Source organism: Bubalus kerabau, chromosome 17 (genome assembly GCF_029407905.1).
Source record: "Bubalus kerabau isolate K-KA32 ecotype Philippines breed swamp buffalo chromosome 17, PCC_UOA_SB_1v2, whole genome shotgun sequence".
NCBI lineage: Eukaryota > Metazoa > Chordata > Mammalia > Artiodactyla > Bovidae > Bubalus > Bubalus kerabau.
In genome coordinates, this window is record NC_073640.1 from 50,895,659 (window position 1) to 50,905,902 (window position 10,244).

Below are 10,244 nucleotides of genomic sequence, written 5' to 3' on the forward strand. Positions count from 1 at the left end.
GATTTCAATAGATCAATTTTGGGTAGGCACATAACACTGGTTCATAACACTGGTCAAACTGATAAAACGAGGTCTCAGGCATACAAAAAACTTTTTAGGCAAGATATTCCAAGGGATATTCCAGTTATTCCCAGAAACTGCTCAAGATCCTTCTTAGAATGTGTAGGATTGGGGCAAACCAAGGCTGAGGTATTAACCCTTTACTACAAGCCATGCAAGCATTAACTCAAAGCTAAGTAAGAAAATAAGGATAACCAGAGATAAAGAGGAATAAAAAGGTGAACTCTTCAGAAACACGCAGCAATTTAAAATTTTTTGTAAACCTAATAACATAACTTTAAAATATATGAAGCAAAAATGACAACAAAAAGAAGAAATAGAAAAATTGGCAATTATAGTGGAGGACTTTAATCCACCTCTCTTAATACACACATAGAGAATAAGTAGACAAAAGAGTCAATGAATATCTGAGTAACATGATGAATGAATTTCACATATATAGAATACCATACCCAATAATGACTGAATACACACCTATTTTCCCATGCATATGGAGCAATATATAACAGTTGATCATAATTTTTGGTTGAGCCATAAGTTTCAACACATTTTTTAAAATTAGGATTGTTCAGATCATGTCCTCAGAGTAAGAGGGATCTTATATATTAAAGAGTTTTGTCTAGAAAAAATTTTTTTTAATGTTGAAATATTGAAAACTTTCCACTGAGACTTAAAGCAAGACAAGATATCCACGGTCACCACTACCACTCAATATTGTATTGTAGAACTGGGTTATTGCAAAAAGCAAGTAGAAAAGACTTAAAGGTTGTAAAGGAAAAACTAAAATTGTCATTATGTGTACACAGGGTATCTAAAAGGATTTTGGGTAGCTTAGAGGGAATGTATGAAATTAGTAAGGTTACTGGCTGTAATGTCAATATTTTTAAATTGTATATATGTACCAACAACAAACACTTTAAAATGTTTTTAATTACAGTTTATAAAGTATTAAAATCAAATACCTAGTAATTAACAAAAGACATGCAAAACTTCTACACAGAAAATTATGAACTATATTGAGATGAAGTAATACCTAAAGAAATTAAAGAATATATACTTTGTAGATTGGGAAATTGTTGAAATAATTTCAGTTCTCTGTGATCTGAGTTGTATATTTATTGCATACTACTCTCCCCAAAATACTGTCAGGCTCTGTGTGTGTATAATGGACAAGCTGATTCTAAAATATACTTCGGGTTGCAAATGAGGAAGAATAAGTAAGACAAATTTCAAGAACCAGGAGGAGGAAGAGGGGAGGGATAAGAGCAACAACAAAACTGGAGGACGAGTACTAGCAGGCATCAACTCTCACTATCCATCGTGGCCTTGGAATTTCCCCTGCAGCCTTGGTCAAGGATAGACAAATAGATCAATGGAACTGTAGAGTACAGAAACAGGCTCACACATGTAAGACAGAGTTAACACTTTGTTATAAGTTGGGAAAAGAATCTTTCTTGTAAGTATTGCTGGGTGAATGGAATATATGTATGGAGAAAAATTTTGATGCCTACATTACCCTTTTCTCACCCTCATAAACATACCCCCTCATTCATATGATTTGAAGGACTAAATCTGAGATAAACTTAAAGCTGTAGGGGAAAAAATAGATTATGATACTGGGAGTAGGTAGTAAATTTTTTCTCAAGTAGTGATAAAGTTTTTTTTAATATTGGTATATAGTTGATTTAGTAATTTCTTAAATAGAATATAAAAAATACAATGCCACTGAGGGAAAAATTGATAATTTGATCACATTGAACTTAAGAACTTGTATTTGTCAAAAGGCACTAAAATAATATGCAAGAGGATGGCAGACCCACAGAGTGGGGAAAGATATTTGCAGTGCATATATCTGATGAAGCCTTCCTATCCAGAATAAAGAGTTCCAAATCAATATGAAAATGAGCAAAAGGCTTGAACTGCACTTCACGAAAGGTAGATCCAGGGGACCCCAAAACATGAAAAGGTGCTCACCCTCTTGAGTTATTTTGCCTTATTTTAGTTTATCCAACTACTCATAGTTCCATTAAATTTGAAGTTACACCAAGATGTTTTATTGGGTTCTGATTGATCGTTTTTGGCAAGAATACTTCTTGCCAAAGTAGTATTAGGTGACGTTGTATACATTAGAAAGCATACAATGTTGGATTTTTTCCAGTGTTACGAATGCTAAATGTTATCACTTGGTTATAGTGCTGCACACTAGATACCACCATTTTAGAGATCAATTTTACAGTTAATTTGTGTGACACTATTTTATCACCTCCTTTTTGACGTTTATAAGCTCATTTATATGTCCTGATTAATAATCAAAATAGTATTCTTTCAAATATCCCCTCCCCCATGGAATACAAGGAATATATCTGGAAATACATTTTAGATTTGGTTATGAACTGTAATCTTCAACCAAAGCTTCCATGGGAAGCGGGGGTTGCTAAGACACTCAGGCTGCAAAATTCCCCACAAGGACTTGTGGGCATTCAAAAGATAGGATTAAGGTTTATTATAGTGACTGCTACAGATTAAATCAGAAAAGGGAACATTCATATGGGTAATGAGGTACTAGGCACAAGATTCCAGATTCATTAGAATTACAGGGGGACATGCTTAAGCTCATAGCAATGATACATGACAACATGTTCATGGTGCCAAATAGGGAAGCCCATCTGAACCTTGTGTTCACAGTTTTTACCAGGATGTGTGTGTGTGTGTGTGTGTGTGCACGCATGCACACACATGGTGGTCTTGTAGTGCCCACACAACTGAATGTAACTGTTCCAACTCCAGGCCCATAAAGGTCAAATGGATATGGCTTGCTGAGGACTTTGGTCATACAAAAACAGTTTTTCAGCATGATTTTCACTGTTAGCATTAACTATCAGGGCTTCTCTAGTGGCTCAGATGGTAAAAGTACTATAGACAGCAATTCCTGAAGTCAGTGATTTTGAAAAGGACCCAAAGCTACTCTCTCCTTGTCTACAATGAGAATACACTAAAAGGTAGTCTCACTTTATCCAATAAGACCTGGAAACATGGCTTTGCCACTAAACAGTGTAACTTGTATCTGTTTTGATCTCAGAAGCTTCAGTTCTAAAATGGAAATACAGGAGCTTCCCTGGTGGTTCAATGGTTGAGAATCCACCTGCTAATGCAGAAACACGGGTTCGATCCCTGGTTGGGGAAGATACCACATGCCACGGGGAAACTAAGTGCCTGCACCACAACTACTGAAGCCAGGGAGCCCTAGAACCCACCAGCGGCAAGAGAAGCCGTCACAATGAGAAGCAGAAGCACAGCAACTAGAGAAAGCCTCGTGGGCAACAATGAAGGTGCAAAGCAATGAAGAAGACCTAACACAGCCAAAAATGAAATAAAAGATTAAAAACAAAATAAGATGGAAATATGCTAAGCATCTGTAACATTTCAGGTGTAACTGGAATTTTAGGAAAGATATGTACACCCCAACATGCATACACACACAAATACATACACAAACGTACAGCATGGGTAGATTATGAACCCAAGTTCGGGTGCTCACCTGTCAGGCGCTCTATGACCTTGGGCATCCCATCACTGACTCAACAGGGTGGACCCTCACACATAGTCCTGAGCCCTCGTAAAATATGATCTCTGCAGTCATGTCTTCAGAATTCGGTGCGGTGCCACGCCACTGGGGGTCGCCTCTTCGTAACCCTGGGAACCACTCAGCTTAGCCTCGGCCTCAGGTCGGACCGAGAGCTGCGGGCAGAGATAAACGGTGCGCACGCGCAGTCCGGTGGTCTCAGAATTCTCCGGGCGGGCTGGGAGCGGCGGCTTAGCTTTGGGACTTCCTAAGCCAGACTGGGTGTCTTCGACCTCAGGTATTTTTTCCGTGCTCCTGTTGCGCGCTGCGCGCGAGTGGCGCCCTTCCGAGGAAGAATCCGGCCTGGGTCGCCGCAGAAACGACTGTGAACAGGTAACCCGAGCCGGAGGAAGGCGGTGAGTGGAGGTGAGTGGAATTTCTGGGGGCGCTCCAAGCGTGGGCGCCCCGAGCGCCGTCGTAGGAATCCCCCAGCCGCCTCGGTCCTGTGGGCGCTTGAGCAGCGGGGAGGGTGGTTGCAGCCCTGAGAGAAAGTCTGGACGGCTGCGTGGCTGTGAGAGGCCTTGCTCCGTGCGAAGGGCCACGGGGCAGTTCCACGGCGGTGGGTGCCATTTCGAGACCGGACGAGGTGCCTGGTTATCCTTGCCTGACGGGGATCAAAGGTGCATGTCCTTTATGTGAACGTGAATTGCGGTAGCCTCGTGGTGAATATCTCAGTGACCCATGGCTCTGAGCTCCCTCCTGTTTCCTCTCCTGTCAGCACCTACGACTGCCACAGAGAAATAACTCCAAGTGGGAAACCAGATGCTAAGCCCTCGATGAAGGGTTTTGATAAGAAGGTACAGACTGGCTTTTAGTATGGGAATTTTGAATTAGGGATTGTCCCCGAGTCACGATTCTAGGAAGGAATGGATAGAGAGACTCTAAGAATGGGGTTCCTTCCTGGGACAGTTGTTTCTGGGTTCATTGGTACATTTGAGGATGACAACGTTTCTTGAGCTGTGAAGACATTAACCTACTGTGAGCACCCTCTTCTTATTTCATTTTGGTTTTCTGTATGAGGTCGCAACCGATGGAGCCACAGAGGATGTATTGTAATAAATAATAAATACTCAGCGTGTGGTGACTCTGATTATTTCCCTGCAGGTTTCTGTAGCTAAGAAGCAAGAAAAATGTCAGGTTAATTATGACTTGTGTTTGCAAGTTAAGCGACTGAGCCAGAATTCAGTTGACTAGTTCCTAACCAAAGTTCTTTTGCTTGAATTTATGGGTATAGAGGGAACCATAACTCCCCAAATTTTATAGATAATCGCTATATATATTTGTAATTTTCATTTTTCAAAGGTGTACACAATTCAAAAGATTTAGACCTGGGTTTTTATCTAGAATAAAAATTTGTTGTATCTTGGGAGAGTTTTGTACAAAAGTAGTGATCAAGATAATGAGAATGATTAAGAAACTCCCATGACATCCATGAGAGGATATTATGTAGATAATAAAATTTCTGTTTATGAAACTTACTCGTAATAAGGGAATATGGCCATGATCTAATGTTAAATCATCTTCATATGGGACTTTCTTGATAGTTCAGTGGCTAAGACTCTTAGCTCCCAATGCAGGAGCCCCCCACCCCCCTTTACGTCCCTGGTTGGGAAACTAGATCCCACACGCTGCAACTAAGACCTGCTGAATACAAATAAATATTTTAAAAAATCATCTTCTTCATAGTTGTAGATAATGATACCCAAGAAAATTTAAAATTACATATGGCATTCATTTTTTAAAATAGGGGATAATCCTTGCAAAAGGATCCCCCTTCCTGCAACATTTAGATGGTTTATAGTCTTCAAAACAGCCCTCTTTTGTAGGTGGTATTCTTATCCCTTTCTTTGCTGATGTTATAGTTAACATAGGCACTGAGACATTTTTAACGCACAGCTTAAAGTTCGTTTTCAATTCCTGCAAGTCCAACAACATAGCTTGTGTCTTAATTTCAACAGTATATTATATTATACATTATCCATGCCTTTTCTTCTCTTTTTAATCCATTATGCCAGTCTCTTTTAAGTGAACAGTTTAATCCATTTAAATTTGAAGTACTTACTGATTAGGAGGAACTTATGCCATTTTACCATTTGTTTTCTGTGTGTCTTGTCTTTTTTATTCCTTGATCCCTCCATTCCTGCCTTCTTTTTGTGTTTAATTGATTGTGCTGTCCTGTTTGATTATCCTTTCTCATTTCTTTTTCTCTATTTTTTAGTTGTTTTCTTAATTGTTATCTTGAGGAGTATAATGAGCATCTTAAATTTATGACAGCCTAGTTTGAATTAACACCAGCCTAACTTTAATAGTATACAACAAATCTGCTTTTTGTTTGTTTGGGGGTTTTTTTTTTGTGGTTTTTTTTTTTTTGTTGTTGTTGTTGTTTTTACTACACTGTGGGTATAGCTCAGTGGTAGAGCATTTGACTGCATACTTTTGAAACCTACCTGGGTCTTCACTGAGTCAATATTGTTTTCCATCATTTCATATAGATTAATTATTAAGGAAACCTTAAGAAAGGCAATGACAAAGAATGCTCAAACTACTGCACAATTGCACTCATCTCACATGCTAGTAAAGTTATGCTTAAAATTCTCCAAGCCAGGCTTCAGCAATACCTGAACCGTGCACTTCCAGATGTTCAAGCTGGTTTTAGAAAAGGCAGAGGAACCAGAGATCAAATTGCCAACATCGGCTGGATCATGGAAAAAGCAAGAGAGTTCCAGAAAAACATCTGTTTCTGCTTTATTGACTATGCCAAAGCCTTTGACTGTGTGGATCACAATAAACTGTGGAAAATTCTTCAAGAGATGGGAATGCCAGACCACCTGACCTGCCTCTTGAGAAATCTGTATGCAGTTCAGGAAGCAACAGTTAGAACTGGACATGGAACAACAGACTGGTTCCAAATAGGAAAAGGACTACATCAAGGCTGTATATTGTCACTCTGCTTATTTAACTTATATGCAGAGTACATCATTGGAAACACTGGGCTGGATGAAGCACAAGCTGGAATCGAGATTGCCGGGAGAAATATCAATAACCTCAGATATGCAGATGACACCACCCTTATGGCAGAAAGTGAAGAAGAACTAAAGAGCCTCTTGATGAAAGTGAAAGAAGAGAGTGAAAAAGTTAGCTTAAAGCTCAACATTCAGAAAACTAAGATCATAGCATCCGGTCCCATCACTTCATGGCAACTAGATGGAGAAAGTGGAAACAGTGGCTGACTTTATTTTTCTGGGTCCAAAATCACTGCAGATGGTGATTGCAGCCATGAAATTAAAAGACGCTTACTCCTTGGAAGGGAAGTTACGACCAACCTAGATAGCATATTAGAAAGCAGACACATTACTTTGTCAACAAAGGTCCATCTAGTCAAGGCTATGGTTTTTCCAGTGGTCATGTATGGATGTGAGAGTTGAACTACAAAGAAAGCTGAGCGCTGAAGAATTGATGCTTTTGAACTGTGGTGTTGGAGAAGACTCTTGAAAGTCCCTTGGACTGCAAGGAGACCCAACCAGTCCATCCTAAAGGAGATCAGTCCTGGGTGTTCATTGAAAGGACTGATTTGGCCACCTCATGCAAAGAGCTGACTTATTGGAAAAGAGCCTGATGCTGGGAGAAATTGAGGGCAGGAGGAGAAGGGGATGACAGAGGATAAGATGGTTGGATGACATCACCGACTCAATGGACATGGGTTTGGGTGGACTCCGGGAGCTGGTGATGTACAGGGAGGCCTGGTGCAGTGCAGTTCATGGGGTTGCAAAGAGTCGGACATGACTGAGCGACTGAACTGAACTGAACTGAATGGGTCACCGTGTTGCAAGCTGTCATATTTTTAACCTGTTGCCTGAGAGATAGTTATTTTTAATTTTTGCCTATCAAAAATTATTCTCTGATGAACATCCTTGTACACATGCTATTAAGTGCCTACAATATTCTAGACCTAGAAGTTGTAAGACTTGGGGTAGTACAATCAGTAGAAAGCCATAGTTGCTTCCTTTAAAATGCTTATTATCTAAAATGAGGTAAAATCTGAATAGGAGTAAGGTGGTATGTTCCACTAATTTCAGTGGTCTGTTTCTCTGACTCTGCTTCTCTATGTTGCTTGATATATTCAGATATTGTTCATAAATACTTATATTGGTCAATCTGATTGTTTTGTTGACAGTGTATCTGGAATATTTCCCATATCCTTAAATATTTTCCCAACTTCACATTTGGTATCTACTTTGATTTATAACAGTGATGGTTTGTCATATATTTAACTAGTAAGTTTTGCTAGACTCAAAGTCCTGAACACTGACTTTCTATCTTCAAAGTCTTAACCAACTTCATATAATTAAAAAGCCACAAAAGAGGTCCTTATTAGGATGGTAGTCTTGGAAGGTGGGAATAGAAGGAAGAGGATCTGCTCTGAGCAAAACTGCATTGCCTACTTCTAGGTCTGCATCTTCCTCACCAAAATGATACAGTGCCAGAAAACTTCCTGCTGACATATCTGGGTCTGGCAGAAATGCCTCTGTGCTATGACCCTGGGATTTGGCAGAAGAAGTGGGTTTATCTAGAATCCTAATCTACCCAAATCATGTGTGATGGTAAATAGTTTGGAACCTGGAATGGAAGATTATAATGTTATTAACTTATGTTCTGTTGGGAACACCAAACTGATCTCAAGGTCTTTCTCTTCTACCAGCTCTGGCTTTCTGGACATGTGCTTTTCTGTTAGAGGAACCTTGAGGACTAATCCAGTCTTGCAGGTCTAAAACCATTGTTCATATAAGTTGATGTTTCTCTCCTTCTTGGAATATGTGTATTTTTTTAGATCATTTGATCTAAATGTGTAAGTTGATGTTTCTTGGAATATGTGTATTTTTTTAGATCATTTGATCTAAATGTGTAAGTTGATGTTTCTCTCCTTCTTGGAATATGTGTATTTTTTTAGATCATTAATTTTCATTAATTTTTCTAAAGTTTACTACCCAAAGAGGTTCCTCAGATAACCTGCCTCCCAGCTTTTATTCTACTGAAATGTGATACATAATTACCAAGCATCCTCTCAATGTGCCTCAGTCTAAACGAACTAGTGTTGGTGTTGCTGTCACGCAAAGCTGGGTGTCAGACGAGCTGCAGGGCAGTGCAGCCAGGCAGTGAGGTAAGCTGTATGACCTTTAACCCTTCCTCCTTGGTTAAGGAAGTGACCAACCAGTACAGTGTTCTCTTCAGACAAGAGCACACCCATGATGATGCCATCTGATCAGTTGCTTGAGGGTCAAACAAAAAAGACTCTGAAACAGTGGTCATAGGATCCCTGGATGACCAAGTGAAGGTCTGGAAATGGCGTGATGAGAAGCTGGACCTACAGTGGAATCTGGAGAGCCATCAGCTGAGTTGTTGTTTGTGGACTTCAGCCACACCCTACCCATTGCTGCATCCCATTCTCTTGATGCTCATATTCTTCTCTGGCAGTTGGAAAAGAACAAATAAATAAAGTCTGTAGATGCAGGACCTGTGGATGAATGGACTTTGGCCTTTTCTCCCAATTCCCAGTATCTGGCCACAAGAACTCATGTGGGGAAAGTGAACATTTTTGATGTGGAAAGTGGGAAAAAGGAGTATTCTTTGGACATAAGAGGAAAATTCATTCTTAGTATTGCATATTGTCCTGATGGGAAGTTTCTGGCCAGTAGAGCCATAGGTGGAATCATCAGTATTTTTGATATCACAACTGGGAAACTTCTGCATATGCTAGAAGGTCACAATATGCCCATTTGCTCCTTGACTTTTTCCCTGGAGTCACAGATCCTTGTAATTGCTTTGGATGATGGCTCCGTCAAGATCTGTGACGTACAACACACCAGCTTGGCTGGCACATTGAGTGTCCCTGCATCCTGGGTGCTGAACGTTGCATTTTGTCCTGGTGACACACACTTGGTTTCTAGTTGATCTGACAAAAGTGTAAAAGTTTGGGATGTTGGAATGAGGACTTGTGTTCACACCTTCTTTGATCATCAGGATCAAGTCTGGGGAGTAAAATACAATGGAAATGGCTCAAAAATTGTGTCTGTTAGAGAAACGACCAGGAAATTCACAATATGATTGTCTAATTTAAAGGTCAAAGTCTTCTAGACTAATGCTGCAAAGGGAATGTATAGATTGAGCATGACATCCCTTACCTTTCTGGCTTGTTTAAAAGAAATAGCATTTATTGTAGCAAAAACTTGTGTAGATACATATAAATCTTTTCATGTTTTATTGTAAATGCCATTCATACTTTAACATAAAATGTTCTTAATGCAAAAAACAAAAAACTAATGTTAATGTTATTACTAAGACAGTACCCAACATGTCTTACATGCCCATTTTTCTATCAAGGACAGTGTTGAAGGAGTGAAGGAGATAAGTTCATTAAAGATTTGTCTTTGTAATTTTCCAGATGTAAGATTCCAGAAATTTGGAAGATAAGACAGAAATTTGGTATTGAATGACTTAAACCTCAGTGAATAGTAGTATCTCATAGTTTATGTGAATTAGTGTATATACATGATTGAGATTTGCA

General features: G+C 39.5%; 1 pseudogene; it reads left to right on the forward strand.

Moving 5' to 3' along the window:
- The first annotated feature begins 8,747 nt into the window (after nucleotides 1-8,747).
- Nucleotides 8,748-9,967, forward strand: LOC129630644 (SKI8 subunit of superkiller complex protein-like; annotated as a pseudogene).
- Nucleotides 9,968-10,244: the final 277 nt, after the last annotated feature.